Source organism: Aulonocara sp. 'chitande type north' Nkhata Bay, linkage group LG12 (assembly GCF_057382095.1).
Source record: "Aulonocara sp. 'chitande type north' Nkhata Bay isolate Kocher_YH1m ecotype deep benthic linkage group LG12, A_spYH_male_GT1.1, whole genome shotgun sequence".
In the NCBI taxonomy this organism is placed as follows: Eukaryota; Metazoa; Chordata; class Actinopteri; order Cichliformes; family Cichlidae; genus Aulonocara; species Aulonocara sp. 'chitande type north' Nkhata Bay.
This window is the reverse complement of record NC_141355.1, coordinates 11063177-11081711: the sequence shown is the minus strand read 5'-3', so window position 1 is coordinate 11081711 and position 18535 is coordinate 11063177. Positions and strand designations below refer to the sequence as shown.

General features: G+C 39.1%; 1 protein-coding gene across 1 annotated transcript in view; it reads left to right on the top strand.

Annotated features, from left to right (window-relative positions):
- Positions 1-13662: 13662 nt before the first annotated feature.
- tncb (tenascin Cb) overlaps positions 13663-18535 on the top strand; it is a 65495-nt gene continuing 60622 nt past the window's right edge. Inside the window, exon 1 of the mRNA XM_086313511.1 lies at positions 13663-13788. The gene's annotated coding sequence lies outside the window, so the exon portion shown is untranslated. The remainder of the gene's footprint in view (positions 13789-18535) is intronic.

Here is an 18535-nt window from a genome sequence, read left to right as displayed (position 1 = left end):
TTACAGCGTAATATTTTGCACGATATTATACATTTTTATACTTTTATATAGATATTTTTTATTATAAGTTTAGTAAGATGCACAGTCGGGGGGGGAGTACTTTTTAGCCGGAAAAAACATTTCACTGTGTGTTGTACTAGTTATAACTACATGTGACAAATAAATAAAGAATTGAATTGAATTGAATTAAATGTACAGAAATATACAGTTAACAGTTGGTTTAAATAATAATGGGTTGCATTCATATAGCACTTTTTGAGACCCTCAAAGCGCTTTACAATTCCACTTTATAATTCCCCTCTGGCCATCACCAGTAGGTGGTAGGTGAAGCGTCATGCCCAAGGACACAACAACCGAGAGTGTCCGAGCCGGGGCTTGAACCGGCAACCTACAAGGCGAACTGCCAACTCTTGAGCCACGATCGCCCTAAATAACAACAATAATAATAATAATTATTATTATTTGATGTAAATAAAGTTTATGAGAATCATTTTATATATTTTTCCATAGCATTACATTTGAATTCAACAGTTCAATCTTTCAAATAACGGACAAATATTTGTGAAATTATGATACATTTGTGAATGCATTTTAACAATCTAAATATGCGTATGTACAGACAAATACATTTAAAAAACAAGACAATTATGTTTTATTACATTTACAGTGATTTCACGTTAATTTACATTTGAAATGTAAAATCACAGTCTATTTATGTAAATTTAATGATGTTCTAGAAGAACAGTACAAAACTGTAAAATACACAGTGAAATACTTTTATATTACATTTATACAATTTTTTTACAGTGTATGCTCTCACTTGCTACTCCAGTTTCTTATTCAATTTAGCGTGATTATTTTGTAAATGATAGTCTTTACGAGTAAGAATGATAAAGGATAAAGTGCAGTATTTTTAACGGTGGGCCTACCTTGTGATGTGCCACATCATGTTTCAAAACACCAAGAGGTTGAAAAACAGAAAATCAGTTTTTGCATTCAGTATGCGACAGTGTGGTAGAAAAAACTGATGTCATGATGGCTACAGCCTGTCTTTTATATAGAATCTATACAGCGTGTGCTGTTGGTTTTCTGTTTGACTATAAAATCTTTATATTTACACTAACAGTCACTTGTGGAATAATAAAAGCAACATTCTGTACCAACAGATATTTTTATAATGGTTTCATGTTTCTGTATTTCCCCTCAGGTCAATAGTGTTTCATCTAGCGCATAGTTTGGATTTTATGGTCAGCACTTTCAATGTTTTGATTCCACGGCTCTCATCATTAGCAGCAAGCAGCTATTTTCAGGAAAAATGACAAATCAGGTGAGTCAGTTGGTGCCTTAAAATGGTAAATCCTCCTTTAACTCTCATCAGAAATATTTGGGTTATACTGAGATTTAAACGAATGTTCTTATGAGAATTTTAAATTAAGCAGGTTACAAACTATCCACTTCTAACCAAACCAGGCCAATATCCTTTTAAACTGACTACCCACAAGTACTGTTTTGTTGATTGTCTTTCAGTTACATAATTGTAGTCCCTTCATCTGCGATGGCTTAATGATGAGCCTTCCAAAACCATGTCATAATTATTGCAACCAATTTAAACAAAGCTTCAATAATGGTAATAAAGTAGTACTTGAACTCAAACTCAAGATCAAAATCTACCATGCTCTCTACATCTGTTTCTCTAGACATAACATTTTATAACAGTTGCTGCATTAAAGTGCTAGAGTTCATGAAAAACTGCATTTTAACCCAAACCAAACTTACTGTGCATTTTAAAGGATGCTTACAAGGAATGTATTGTGACATTTCATGCTTAACATCGACAAGGTCACCAGCAATCTGTCAAAGGGTTCAATGCGGGTTGTTTCTGTTTTAGCCACATGATAAATAGGCAGTTTCTCAGAAACTAGAAGATGCTACTTTTCAAATAATGCATGAGGGTTGTGTAGGAAGGCCATGTTTTTGACCGCCAAGGAGGGAAGCGTACCAAGGGCGTGTAGTTAAACTTGTCATACCATTTCAAATAAAGTCTTATACATTTTGATATTACAGTTTTTCTTAAATTTTCCATGTAGGTTCCTCTTACCCCAACCGGTCACAGCAGATGGTGTCTCTCCCTGAGCCTGGTTTTGCTAGGGGTTTCAGTTAAAGCCAAAGCCTGGATTTAACTGTCAAGATGTATTGTTGCCTGGATTTGCTTGTTCAAAGGTACAACTCTCACAATTTAGGGCTCCAAACTTTCCTCTCATTAGAGTAAGAAAAATTTGAACTTTAAACAGAATTCCTCATCTGTGATTCTGTCTATCAGGTATGTTTAATGGCCCTGTTCAGGGACATGTTGGCACTTGATGGGCTGCTGTGCATACTGCAGCAAAGGCCTTTCAGTTACACAGTTGTTTCAGGAGGCAGTCTGTTAATGCACATTATCTGAACAAAAATGACTTCGACTTGACTCTGTGCCACAAAACAGCTGCTAGCATGCTGAGATAACTTCTCTCATATCCAGAGCAGTTTCACTTATCTCTCGCAAGCAAGGATTGCAACCAAGTGGAATCACTCAGACAAGAAGCTAACATTAATGAGTCTGTTTAATCCTAAGCCTCAAACTTTTCCTATTTTATTCTGTTTTATTCTATTTTGTAAAGTACTTTATTCTTCTGTATATAGTATTTTATTCTTATTGTATAGTGTGTTATTCTATTTTATCTTATCCTATTCTATTGTTTTTCTTAACTTTTACTGCTCTTAAACTTTTACTTTCTGCCGTGACCAAAACAGTTCGCACGTGTGGGACTAATAAAGGTTCATCTCATCTCACCTCATCTCATCTCATCTCACCTCATCTCAACTTGCCTAACCAAACATTAACATCACAAAAAATACAAAAATATGTGTAATTATGAGGGAATCCTCAGACTTTGGAATAATCTTCCATTAAATATTAGATCTGCACAAACACTTGATCAATTTCAATCGCTACTATAGACATATTTTTATGCCCTGGCTTTTAACACGCTATGACCCAAGCATTTTGGTCTTATTTTAATAGTCTTACATGCCCAAATAATGGGCGTGTATGGTTACCAGCTGAGGATATCTGTCTTTTGAACTGTCGTTTGTCCTTTGAACTGACATTTGACACCACCCACTGGTGTGTATATATATATATATATATATATATATATATATATATATATATATATATATATATATATATATATATATACAGTATATATATATATAGATAGATAGATAGATAGAAAATCCTTAGATTCCGATTTGACAATAAAGATATTTCAGTGGTCCAAAGACAAAGACTAGAGAATATTGAATATTCTACATCATTAAGAGACCGTGGTCACCTCGGCCCTTTTCCACACTGGAACAATGTTGATACAATGAATAGCCTTCTAATGGCTCCTTGTTGAAAGTGATTGAGAAAAGGTAATGGATGTATAGAGGGAATTGGCATTTGAGTCTATTCACAGCTGCTTCATCTTAAGGCCACACTTCAACCTATTGTCCCACAGACCTTCTCCTCAGTGCTGACCTTCCTACCCTCACCTCTCACCTTTATCCTTCCCAGCTGCTGCACTCTTATGATGGACAGCTGTTTCCTCAAGAGCCACAGGCTGTGCTCTTTGGCTCACAGCTGATTTATTCACGCTAGTAAATTTACACTGGAAAATCACTAATGACTTTACTAAATAAAGAAAATGATTTATTCTGGTCATCTTTAAAATCTCATAAAGTCTAGATTATGAAGCTTCTTCTTCACTGTTTACACAAAAGCAAAGAGGGAGAAGATTTTTATGCATTTATAAAAAAGGGAAATGAAAGGAGATGCACTAAGCCTTCCTTAGAGTGTTTATGCTTCCAGCTCTACTGTTGGGTAATATAAACTGTGGAGATAAGCTATAAAAGTTAACATCCCCCTGTCTCAGTTCCCATTAGAAACACCTCTTACAAAGTATTTCTAAGAGAATGGTCCTCATTAAAATTCATTGCACCACAGTTTCTCTAACAGATATCCTCACAGAGCTTAAATAGATTTACAAAGCATGCCATTTTTTAATGTCTCCACCACTATAGCAGATGAAGATATTGTGAATGGCTGTGGCACTGTGACATGACTGAAACAAGAGCTACATTTAATTCACATTCAGGGACCACCAACAGCCTATCAGAGCCCAATCCTGAGGTGGGCATCAATCATGGGAGCCTGGACCGCTCTGGCTTGTGTGTTAGCTCTTCTAAAGCAAAGGAAAAGGCTTTGACAAGGGCCCATTATTCAGTAGCTCATCTTATGTCACTTCACACATCACCTGTCAGCCTGCCAACCCAGCTTTGCACCCAAAGGTCGCCATCAGCAATCAGTCACATCATAGACATCCAAATCACAGCCTTATAGCCGACTTTAAACTGTGTTTTTATATGTTTAGGTGCTATTAGATGTCATTCAGGAGCACAAGGCACTCAGAGAGACCCCACTGTAATTATTCTACAGTACATCCATAAAAAATGTTTCTCTTTTTCCCCCAAAAAGTTCATTTTGACTTTCTTCAAAATGTAGGCTCAGGGTTACCATCTACGATAAATATGAGGCAACACTATCCATCCACTACAATGCACATTGCCCAAACTCAACAGCGTTACTGATACTGATGAGAGTGACAGAGAAAGATAATTTTTTTCCTTATTTCCAACATGAACAAACAGAAAGTAGACTTAAATTGAGGAAGAATTACACTGGAATTACACTGCTGATCACTCTGATTATTATCAACCCCTAAGATCATCATCCATCAACACAAGCCTAACCAGTAGTTCTGTGCAGTACTGCAAATTATCAATCTGATACCAAGTAAATACAGAGCCATTAATTAATTAATTAATGCCAGTACCGATACTGATACTTTTAACAAATAAAGGCAACTTATGAATGGGAGAGCATTCTGTCATGATTTATGAGATAAATCATTAAATTGTAATTCTGAAAACATTTTAATTACCACTAAATCACTCTATTTTTCATTTTCCACAATAATTGGTTAATATAACAAAATACACCTTTCCGTTTTGCATGTACTTTGATAATTGGTCCTTTGGAGAGCTGGAATGTAAATGTACCCGTCTCTAAAGTACTTGGGGTTAACTTCTGTTATTTAAATGTACTATAAATAGAACAGACGTGACAGTCAACACAAAAAGGTTCAGACTGTTTTCATAGTGCATGTTTGATGTATATTTTTTTCATTTTCAAAAAAATGAATTATTTAACACAATTCACCAGACTAAAAACTGAGGATAAAAAAAGAGTATTGAGCCTATCGCGCCAGTATAAATCAGATATCAATACCAGCATTGGTATTGATACTATTGATATTTGGATGTAGCTAGCTGCCTGAGGGGTTTACTAAGAGTTCTTGGTCCTGTATCCTCTAATGAAGCAGCTCACTCAGCTAAACTGTGCAGTATTTTCAGTAGTGTTAGTGCATCTGAAACCCATAATTTCCTATCGCAACCTGTTTCTCCAGCAATTATTCATGGGTGAAAAACATCTCATGAGATAACTGCAATTTTAGGACGCCCTGGAAGAGAGGACAGCCTGGTTCTTCTTGGATTGCTCTAAGCAAGTGTAACTTCTTCTCTGACTTGCTGTCTGCAGGATGTGCAACAGAGAAAAGAGAAAAGCTTTTAAGCAAGCAACAACAGCAGCAGACAAGGAAACCCACAAGGGAGATGGGGAAAATGACATAGGGATGGTGTGGAGTGTGCATGTGGGGGGAAGAAGGAATGGGGTTTTTTTTCAACAAAAAAGAAAGTGAGAAGCAGCAAAGGTGGAAAGAAGGATGGAATTTAAATGGCATTTGTGATAAGGTGACATTTAGAAAAATCTCAGCTCCATCTCCTTTGAACAAAAAGGTCTTGATCCCAGGAAAAAGGGGGGTCTGTCACCTCACAGGTTGCACTGGTGAAGGAAAATACAGCAGCATATGAGACTGAAATGCAGAAGTGTACACATGGATTCAAATGCTTTAAATCCTTAAACACATCCGAAATTAGTATTCCTACGTTCTCGTGTGTTGCGGTAATACAAACTCTTGTGTATAAGGTCATTGTTTTGAATTGAGCGTAATGATATACGGGTGTTTTAAGTGTGTCATGATGATCACCAGCTATGGGTCAGAGTTCAGCCTCCTTTTTATGAGGACTACATCTCTGATCGGGACTAAGAGTTGCCATGGAGAAACATGCAATCAGCTGGTCTTTCTTTTCACTGCTTTTCACTGACTCGCTCCCTTCCTCTGCCCTGTAAACAGTACGGGCCCTGTTGTTGTCGTCGTCAGATAGTGACTAAGTATATGCAGTGTGGGAAGGAGAATCTCAGCTGTTCATCCTGGAGAACTCATCTCCCCTCCCGTTCCGGTCCTAGGTGAGCCACAATACTTCTTCAGACCTCCCTTTCCTTTTGGCTGCCATTACCCAAACTAAGCTCATTTGTCCCCCCCAGTAGACCCATGATCTGCCTTTTGTTCAGACCCCAACCTCCCATTCATGTCCCCCAGGAGAGCAGACAAAAGAGGAAAAGACATAGGCTTAAACCCTTTTGCCCAGACAGACTGTGGTAAAGCAACCATAAAGAGATGCTGGGCGTGAATGGCTGGGGAGCTCTCTAGCTTCAACTAGAAGCTGTCTGTGAAGATGCCCTCCCTTGCCCACATCAACAGAAGTCTCAGTTATTGTGTGAACATGTCCTGAAATGAAGACAACATCTTTGGCAATTTGACAACACATATGCGGCACAGCCAGATTTTTACTTGCATTTCAAATGTTGAAAGTACATCCAGAAACCTAAGTTGAATATACACAATTGTTGAAATAAAAGCAGCTGTCAAACAGGGAAGTGGATACATCATAGACTGCATATAAGCATATGTTACCAACTGTTATGTGAAATTGGTAAATGGACCTGCTTCTTATATAATGTTTTTCTACTCAAGCACTCAAAGCACTTTCTACAACTTGCCTCATTCACACATAGTCTATGCCTAAGTGCATTTGCACTCCAATGAATGCATCAGAGAGCAATGTGGGGTTCAGGATCTTGCCCAAGGATACTTTGGCACGCAAACAGAAGGAGCCAGAGATCAAACCACCAACCATGGTTGTTTTAATAGATGACCTGCTGTAAATCAGATATCATATGTGAGGTTTGGAGCTTACTCTGAAACAGAGGAACACTTGTAGTAGGATCTTGTCAATAACAGGAGGCGTCCATCCTTAAGCATACCTCATCCATTTTTAGTACAGTAGGGGCCATATTTACAATTCATATTCACTTAGATTTTAAACTAACAACAGATATAAACACACCAGGAAAGTGTTTACTAGGCCTATAGGACACTCCCTCATAGATTTCTATAGAGCCTGATTTTTGCAGTCAGTGACAACATTTGAACCAAGGCTTGGCAGTGCAGGGGGGACATATCCACAGAGCACAGATGATGTCAAAACATTTTACAGGGTTCACGTTTTCATTCAAATTTCAATTTATATGGATCAGTTTATGAAATTTGAATCATGCCTCTTTATTCTGACTGAAACCTTCATATGGAGTTGTGGGTTTTTCTTTTAAAAGCTCTCACCCTGGAGGCTCCACTACCAGACTTCATTTAATAAAAATTTGAACCTGACCCATTTTTCGAAGGTTGCTTAGCATGGTACATTCACTGAATTGGCCACCTACTACTAATAAAACTGATATGGAGGTAACATTTTTCTGCTTTGATTTAGTTATATCAAATTGGATTACGTAGCTGAGCTGTTTTTAAAAAGAATAAAATAACACCAGCATCATCTATTCATTTATTTTTACAAGAGTGCTTTTTGCAGATTTCCAAATCTCCCTCTGTACATGCAGTAAGGATAAGAAGATTTATTGTGTTTCAGAATTCCCCCAAGTGTTTCTTATCTGTAAAACCCAATGTTGTTTATTTTGGCTCACAGTTTGTAAAGCTGTTACTGAGTTTTTGGGTGTTTGTTTCAGGTGGAAATGTCAAACAACCTAAGGCTTAATGCAGTCAAACTGATTGCAATCACAATATCGGGCTTCATCTAAATGGAGCCAGCAGAAGCACGCACGGAAGGCTGGGCATGTCCCCATACCCAGCAAAAAGACTGAAGGTCCTCTTTTGGGTCATTGAAGTTTTCCAAAGGTAGATGAAATACAGTCTCACTGGTGTGTTCTGGGTCTCCTCTGGAGCCTCCTACCTGTCTGACATGCTCATAAACTCCCAGTGGATTGGCTTAGAGCTCACAACATATATATAAAAAAAAAAATTTTCAACCACTCAGTCATTTGGTGAATATCCAAAGATTAAGACCATAGCTAATAACTGAATGATAGTAAATCAAAAAGTTTACCACAACACCTACAATATGACTGAAGCCAGTAAATAAATCAATGTTTCCTGTTCCCAGTTCTATGTATTATTTAGTTTTTATTCACAGAGAAAAAATGTCATAAGATGTTACTTTTTATTCAATGATTAAAAGTAATGCCTGTTCTCTGTTTAGTCATGTTGGTCATATTCAACTATTTGTTCTTGGCATGCTATACCTTTATCTTCCTACTGAAGTTCCTGAAGGTGTTGTTCTTTAAATGTGTCCCAGGTTGCACATCAGCTCTGCAGTAAGAGTGCTGGGGAAGAGAGATACAAAAACTTAAACTCCTCTAACGATGGTGCAGTGCGCCCCTGATAGTAAAATATCAACCTTATTGCCTCGTTGTCAGATTGAATCCAGCAGCTTATGCTTCTGTTATGGTTTGTGGCACAAATCACATCATATTCAAGCCATAAGCTATATTACTGTAGCTTAGGTTTTACAGTCTTGCAGAAATTCTCTGAACTTGCAGACACATTAATCTACAAAGCAATGCAGGCTGACATATACACTAACTGCGTATCTGTCTCCACCTGTGTGATGTCAAATACAAGCTCGGGTTCAGCGAGGAGACACAGAGTGGGATCTGCCATACTATTCTATAGGGACTCCTCTGTAAGGCTTAAAATAGAAGAGATCCGTCTTTGCAAGCATCCATGCTGTTACACATACTACTACTACATAGATAAAGCAATAAATAAATGAATAAATAACTGTGTTCTCCACTATCTTAGTTACCTCTTGACAGCCTCCAGGCACTGGCAAGCTGTACAGTGTTGGAATTAGAGATTTGTTTTTTGGCCACATGTTAAAACACTACATTTTCAGAAAGAAAGAAAATCCACCGTGCGTTTCAAGTAAAACACCAGTGCAGGTTGAACATTTGCTTACAGAAACTCATAACTGATATAATACCCTAGTAACGTAAATGCATCATGCATTAAATATGGTTCATTTTCCTTCAAACCTGATTTTTCCAGCAGTTTCTGACTATATTTCTGTGCAATATGCTGGATTCCTTCAAATATCACTTCACCATCCACAATTATTTCAGAGAGATGCTATACTTGAACCAGCAAAATAATCTTCACACTTTATTACAATTATCTCAGGGAGATGGATTTTTTTTCTCCCCCAACTGACTGACTGAACACTAAATGTGACGCGATATTTCAGGACATTTTCATCGTCTCGCTTGATCCAAGCGATACTGCCTCATCAAGGTGCTGAATGCAGACCTGCCTACTGCTAAAGGCCTAGCATGCTTGAAAGTAGTCTCACCTCCGCACAGCTGGCATATCACTGTGTGAGGTGAGAACCTGTCGGATTGTCAATTTCAGAATGTGGCAAAAATTGTGCTTTGCAGCCCCCCAGGCTTCTGACATCAGAAGGATGTGTGGGGGAGGGGTTTCAGAGGCTGTGTGGCAATCAGACAAGCACTTTGTCCACAGTATAGTGAGAACAGGCTACAAATTTAACACATCTTGAGCCTCCTTAAATGCATAATACAATTTTATTTTTTATTTATTTTGTGTGCACTTTCTTTGGATTTGAGTGGTCATATATTTTTCTATTATTTGTTTTACTTCATTTAGCTTACTTACAAGCACATCAATCTTTGCTTCTATAATAACCTTTTTCTTGTGTTCTTTAGCTCTGAGCAATTAGCACAGCTTAGCTTGATCAAACAGACCAAAACACAACCATTAAAAGATTTCTCAGTGCAGCATTTAGAAAAGTAAATGTAAAGGACATCATATTACAGAAATAGGCTGCAAAAAGTCATGTATATCTTTGTTTCCAAGAAAGCTAACTGGAAAACTCTAAGGTCTAAAATCAGATCAAGCCTTCATTCTTGTTACGATCCAGCCTGTGGGTGCAACATTACATTAAGGCCGCACAAGAGAACTGACAACTGTAGACCTCACTTCCCTCAGTTGAGGTCAGTGTTTATGATTCAGCAAAAAGCAAGAGACTGGAAAAAATGGCATGCAGGAGAGAGTTACAGAGCAAAAGCTATTGCTGACCAAAAAGAACACAAAAGCTCATCGCGCATTTGCCAGAAAACATTTTTGATGACTTTTGGGAAAATATTCTGGGGACTGACTTAAAGACTTGAAAGGTTTTCATCTTATTACATCTGGTGTAAAGCTAACACAGCATTTCATACAAAGAACACCACAACAGCAATGAAACATGGTGAGAGTAGTGTGAAGCTCTCCTGCTTCAGGATCTGGGTGACCTGCCATAACAATCCAGTGGGTGGCTGTAGCTCAGGAGGTACAGCAAGTCATCTACTGATTGGAAGGTTAGTGGTTCGATCCCTGGTTCCTCCTGTATCCATGGGCAATATACGAACCCCAAGTTGCTCTCTGATGGAGAGTATGAATATGAATGTTAGCTAGGAAGCACTAAAAAAAGCTTAGAAGAAAGTGCTTGTGTAATTGCATGAAAGTGGCATGTTGTATAGAGCGCTTTGAGTACTCTGGGAGAGTAGTAGAATCAGTCCATTAATCCTGAAGGAGAATGTTTGGTCATCACTTTGTGCCCTGACGCTTAAGTATACTTGGGTTACACAGAAGCCCAATGATCTAAAACACAGTACAAATAAACCTAGTCAAAGGCTGGGCCTAAATCCATCTCTTCATACTCAAAAACCCTCTAGTGCTGCTGAATTTTTAAAATTCACCCAAAGTCCTCCATGTCAATGTGAAATACCTACTGCCAAATACTTCTCCACAATGGGTGAGGTAGGTTTGGATAATTGTTATCATTAATAAATGAAACAATCATTGAAAAACTGTATTTACTTGAGTTCTCTTTGTTTAATTTAAAAATGACTGATGATCTGAAGCTTATTCACCTGCCAAATTCTCTTGCACCGTCATCTCAGGCCCAGGGATTGCAGAGGTACATAACAAGCGCTGGGTCTCAAATTAAGTACTTCTGTACTTGCACTCACTATTTTGAGTACAGTACATGTAGTGTCGTAAAAGTAACAAGATGGTGTGCTTGTTGGCATTTCTCAGTTGTAGACAAAGTGTCCTTGGGTGGTGGAGCTTGCTGCACCATGCTATGACTTTAGTGAGCTTGGTCAACTCGTCAACTCATCAGTTTTCAGTGTGAACAGTTACTGTTATAAAGGAGTACATATGATCTCAAACCCTCAGTCTAACCAAGGAGTTTATAGTGTCTCAATCTAACCAGTAAATAAAAGTGGAAGTACAATGTAACTAATAAACAACTAGTCTCCCTGAGACCCATTATGAGGATTTTGTCACTCAGTAAAACGGTAAAAAGCAGGTTCGCAATATCCAATATTACAGCAGTGAGGGTGTGAAAGCACTGATGCCAAAAGACAACTTGTGTGCAAAGATGACAGTGTACATTTCTCATCTTCAATAGTTGCCATATGCAGAAAAAGGAAAGAAACCATCTTGTTGGTGAGAAAGATGAGGAAAGGTCTTTAACACCCAAAGCTACTGTTCGCCTATAATCATTCTATCTGACATGGATCAGAATCTATTGCAATTTGTCTCCTAAATTTAAGGTTAGGACTAGTTGTGACGGATGACAGCCTTAAAGGATTATGGTTATATATCTTGTGGAGTTGTTTGGTGGATATTTTGTTAAACAATCAAATGGATATATAGCTATATGTGTGATTAAAGGTTTTACCAGCTCTCAGGTGAGTTATTTATTTTGGGGTTATTATTTACTTATATTTTACTATGTACTTATTTAATCATTTATTTCAAGGTTTCATGTTTAAATGGTCTTTTTTCCTTTTATCAATTTTGTATTTGTCTTTCATTTAATTAGAGTTTTGTTTTTTCATTTATTTTAATTGTACATAGAAATAATTTCCTATTATTTTACTTCTAATGTGCCTTAATTTGGACGCTAATTCTTAGCTTGCCAGTCGCCTTTATGGCCCTATAATTTTGGAGCAACATCTGTTTATTGTCTGTCAAGGCTTGTAGTGGTAGTACAGCCCAATTTTCCCACCTTTTGTTTTTCTAACCCGATGTTGGAAAGAATGAGTTGAAAGATGGTTAGTCTTGTAACCTCAACTCTCTTGGGTGTCTTTTTGGCATTGCTTTCTCCCCCATTACCACTGAGTAAGGTCAGGTCTCAGAGAGGTCAGTTCACCCAGGAGGGTCACCCACTTCATACTAGACACTCCTGTGTCTGGAAATGGACCGGACAACTGTGTTCACTCAGCTATACTAGCTGCCAGTTTCACTTTCCAAACCACTGGTTATTAATTCCTGTCGGCACAGATCATCGTTTCTCCTCGGAACCAAAGTACATGGAGGAAGCTTAGCATTTAACCTTGTGATCCTTTACTGTAGCTTAGCTGGCTCCCTTGTGGTAAAATTCTTATTCACTCTAAGCCCTGAGTTTTTTGTGGGCAGCCAGTCAGGAGGAAATGGTTTACTGTCTTTGACATGTTCTATTTGTTTTTTAGTGCAGTGCAGAAAAGGTTGTTAACATTCTGTGCCATCTTGGAACATTTTAGATCTTATGTATATTACGCAGATCCTGAGAGCTCAAGTGTTGAATCTGCACTGTCAACTTTTCTGAAGCAGTTGGCAAGCACGGAGATACAGAGCGCCAACTGTAGCAACACAAAAGTTATGTGAGAAGGATTATAGGGTCTGAGGTCAAGGGCCAGAGCACAGATACAAGCCCTGACTCTGTACTAAGGTCGTTTACCGGCCATTTGTACAGATGAATGCAGCAGTTGTGTCTGTGTGTGGTCTTTTCTGGTGCAATGCTCAGTTTGCAATGCTAAGCTTCTCACCTAGAAAAAAATGCATTTTGTATTTACTCAGGTTATCTTTGTCTAGTATTTACATTTGTTTGATGTATGGTTTTATAACACGTGAGCTAGTGAAACAATTTACACTTTGATGAGCTCTATTAATTCATTGTTGGCCAAAAATGTTATACGGTCTAGCTAGCGCCAACCTGGAAGTGACGAAAACTGCAGTTCCTTGAGGTGCCGCGCGAGGGTGAATGCAAAACTTCCCATTGTTTCTCACATTTAAATGTCTAACCTCACAGCATTAAAAAGCATATTTATAGTTATAGTCTACTCCCCACTCACTCACCACACACATAAATGTTTTAATGCTGGAGTTAGGAGCATGTCTGTGTCTTTATACAGGTGCCAAGACAGACAGCGGGAGCTGATATCTCAGCCTCACCCTCCAGTGGACCTCTCTATTCTGTTCCTGTTGTTTTCTCTTCATGGAGAATTTTTAAAGGATTCTCAGCTCATATTCAGACTCGGCGTGTGGCACAGTTTGTGCTTCAGTTTTGGTGAGTGAAACTAGAGTATTATGTTAGCTAATAATGAACTAATATGACTAACTGTTCATTGCACCCTTGCAGCTTGCTATCCAAATTTGAAATGCAAACGCTAAAATGCTAACAATGAAGTTGTAAGAGACCGGTGGCTATGTCCATCTTGTAGACCGTCTGTGGTTCCTGTATAAGAGATCTATTAATGAGTGAGCTTTAAACTGCTTGCTCATAGCGGGTCAGGTCTGATTGTTGGGGTTTTCTCTTATTGTAGGGTCTTTACCTTACAATCTAAAGCACCTGCTTTGAATTAAATTGAACTCAATTAAATTGGAATATCCTTGTCAGCTACTCCCCCCACCTTACACACATCTTGTTTTTTTCCATCGCACAGAGCTCTTGAAAGCAGAGTCTATTACTTTGTTTATTGAAATTACAGTCCCTCTTAGATTAAACTGGTTATTATTACAAATACACTCTGATGCAGATAGCCCTCTAAAAAACAGCTGATGGCTGCTGCTACCTGGACTCCCTGCCGCATTGCTCGTCACCAACATTATACTCCCCATTGCTGTGTTATTCTCTCATTATTGAATCATAGAGGGGGTTTCAGTAGCTTGTGGAGGAGGGGGCAGACTGGGTGTCCATCCAAGTGACCCTCCCTGAGGACTTAACCCACACCACCCCACCTCACTGTTGCATAATGGATGAAGGACAGACATTGGGAGGGAGGAATGGAGAGCGGAGCCCTTATTACCTTGTGATTCATTTTTAATGAGGTAAACAGGTCTTTCCAGGTCACCTGAAAGCTCACACACACCAACTGCAGGTGGTGTGTCTTCCCATCGACAGCCTTATTGCTGCCCGCTTTGACATGCACCATGGCTGCAGGGGCTGCAATCGTATAATTAGGTCTCACTGTCATTGACAGAATGTGTCTCACTTCCCACAGAGTCCCTTTTCCTTCCTTCCTTCAAGTTAGACACCACCAATTATATGGTGGCAAGAACACCTTATTATACGTGCTCTAGGCAACCTTTGCCTCACTTTTCCTTTTAGATGAAATTTTCCTGCAGTGAGGATTGCAAAGACCACCAAAATCTCATTATTGTGTATTGTTTCATAACTGATTTGATTGCGCTTTCCAGCTCAAAAATTGAATTTTATATTGATTATTTTGCAAGAACCAGTTCTTGAAAATAGCCCGTCCCTTGTGATGTTTCTTGCCCTATATAGTAACACTCCACTCAGGTAGCGGTTCTCTCTTTATGCTCAGTTATTGTACCACTTTTCCTTCTGTGTATATGTTAAGACAGCCGATAAAACCAAACCTTGTTTTGCTCTAATGGAAATAAAATAGGCTCCCTCAAGCAGACGTCTGGTTTGAAATTGGATGACAGGCGAGGATTCACGTACCGGGTGTCATCTGGGAAATCAAACCCGCTCAGTTCACTTGTTCCGAAAGTTGGCGAACAGGTACGCCTTTGCAAACAGGGAGGTGGAGAACTCCCACAGCAATTCTCTGCGAAGCCTGTCGGGGCTGTGAAGGAGGGAGAAGGAAAGAGAGAGTGCAACAGGAAGGTGAGAACAGGAACAGATGGAGAGACGCAGGGATTCTACATTTACAGTCATTTAAAACAGGTGCTATACATAGCCAAGCCTTCAACCAGTTCTCTCATCTAAATGATATCATTACAGCAAGAAGTCATTAAAAAAATCTTTATCCCCCAGACTGTGTACATTTCCCTCTTCTCTCTGGGGAGCAGGGATGAGAACCAAAATTTAGGGGCCCCTCAAGTCATTGAATTTTGCTTTTTATCACCCTATAGCTGTGCTGCATGTGTGTCATTGTGCTTTATATGGGATTAGAGAAGATGTTTTCTGCCTGACTGGCCACAGGCTCTCAGCAGCAAGACGAGGATCATTTCCCCTGAAGAGAAAAGCTCTGCTCAGTCTTGATGTAAACCTCGGCACGTACACCCCACTGATGTTTAGAATAGATTGTCGCTCACATACCAGCAATCTTTATCAGTGTTTCATACGTTTGAGATTAGAGAATGCATATTTCCCAAAAGGTGCTTCAAAAAAGATGGAAATGTACAGTCGTGTTGCTCGAGAAATTGCAGTTTTACCATTTTAGCATCCATGAGGTTACTGTCACCTGGGTTAGGATTAGGATTTGTTTAAGTTCACATTCCCAAATTTTTTATAGAATGTTCACATCTTTAAAACGTCCAAATGGGGATTGTTTTTTTAACAGAAAAAACTGTAATGCCAAATGTCTGTTGACAAACCCAACCCCAACTCAACACCTAGCTAGATTGCTGGTAGCCTGATAAAGAGGTTAAGCACTGAGCAGAACCCAACCCAGTACCACCAGTAAAGGCTTTTACAATCAGTCTTAGGAGTGATATTTTGACTTAATGAATGTCACACCCTCCTCCACACTCATTCTCATGAAAGAGCTTTTCTCTCTATTTTAAAGTCACAGGTCCAGTGTAATCTGAACTGAGTAAAGCAGGATCCTCCTAAACTCTTTGTTCCTGTATTTACTTATGGCAGCTCTCCCTGTTTACATAAATTATTTAGCGCAGAATTGCATCCACCATACAATTGGTATCCAAAGAAAACTATAGACATTGTTACTGACACGACTGTTTGATCAAGCGTGTCAGGTTTTAACTTGGCAGTCACAGCCTTAGTCACTAAATGGATAAATCAATGAAACCCCCATTATTCTATCAATATAATCATCCAAATCCCATCTTTTTTTGTTGGACTTCAGGAACTAACTATGGTCTGTACCATAATCTGCAGTATGTAACCGAAATCTGAAATTCAAAGATACTAAAGTAATCATTCGAATAATAAAGTAATAATGCTATTATATGCCGTATATTGTCTGAATACAAGAAAGTCTCTGACTCAGTGGCCTACATGTGGGCACTGGAGTGCTTGGCACTATACAAGGCTACAATACTGTACTGGTAACCTTAATCAGGAACTCAATGGGACCGTGAAGGCTTGTACCCTGAGGCTGTACTGCAACGGAAAAGACAACTAGGATCAGCGGCAGTCAAGCCACAATCCAGGCTAAAGTATCCATAAACACATCATAAAGCTTGCATCCTGAGATGAGATGCTCCAAGAGTGCTTCAGGCAGCTGAAGACAGACCGTGATGAGGAACAGGAAGAGGAACTATCATGGATAATCAAGTCCCTGCATGGGTTGTACCAATTACCGAGGAAGAGGCTAAGACAAATCCTATCAGTGGCTAGAAAAGGCTGTGCCCGGGCGTTGGTTTAGCTCAGTGCAGGTAACCAGATGCCATATGACTGAGAATGGCGGATGCCGGTTTGAGTCCGACCTATGGCCCTTTTGACTCTTTCTCCACCTCTCCTTTACTTGCAATTCTTCACTGTACCTATCAAATAAAGCCAGAAAACAAAGAAAAAAAAACATAAGAGCAAGCCCCCAGCACCGGATCCAGGCAGTCTGCCACAGCCAACAGTACCCAAGTTGCAGGCTGTGCAAAGGTACCTCTGTACGGTAAATAGCAGCAGAATGTAAAAGCATAGCCAAGTCACTGGAATAGAGTGCGGGAAAAAGCTGAGCTGCATATGGACTAGAAGTCCCCAAGTACTGATGGGTGACATTGCCAAAGGTGTTTGAGAATGGCAGGGCTGTGGGACTTCAAGTTCCAGACAGACACGCAGCTACTGGCCAAACAACAAGACAGAGTGGTGGTTGACAAGGAGCAGATTACCGTTGAGATGGATGTGCCAACATCAAAAGAACAAGACACCTGGATTGAACCATATTGTTGTGAAACTGGGTGGATGTGTATTTGATGTGTAACTGAAAGGAGAACAAAACTTTTTCCTAAACTTTTTTTTTTTTTTGCAAAATTGGTGAAGCCTTATGTAAATATTTCACTGCTTATTTTACATATAGTTTTTTTCTCTGCAACCACTGTTCATTTACATAGATCAATCGATCGATAGATGCATTAAAGTAACTTCCCAGTTGCAAGGAAGGCTGCCAAGTTTCACGACTTGCATCTAAAAAGACTTAGTCAAGCATGAGTTGGCATTCCACTGAAACTGGAGAACACTGATCACAAACATTTCACAAAAGTGTTATGGTTTGTTGACAGTTTTGACACTGACGGTTGTATAAACTGCAAACGTCATAGAATTTATGTGACTTTCAGTTGGCGTCATTTTCCATGTTCAAAAGTAATTCCTCTGACATTGGTATGTTTCTGAACTTTAGGTCAGAAAGTGTAAAAATCTATAAAGAGCATTTAAATAGATGGATCGCTATTTCTAGTCTTGAATTCCCAGATGGATTGTAGAGACTTATCTGGTGCCATTCTTTGGTGTTGTAAGGTGGGGGTTTTTTGCCCTTTTTTGTATAAGCAATCAGAAACTAGCAACAGTAGCTAGTTAAAACTTTTGTTTTAATATGATATGTTCAACATGGGTCCAGTACATCATTTGAGTGCATATTCATTGTTACCCAGGCTCATCAATCTCACAAACGGAGCCTTTGGCGGCCCTTTTTCACTCCCTGCTTTCAAGTCCTTTAATGCTATGTTAATGCAGGCCCTGCATTCACTCATATCTTGCTTTCGATTGGCTTGCCCGCTGCAATTTGCTGCTAATGGTCCAACCACCACCCCATCCCATTCCACCCCTTCTACCCACCTCCCTTTCCCCATTTTCACTCTCCTACTCTCTCTCTCTGGCTCACTCTCTTCTT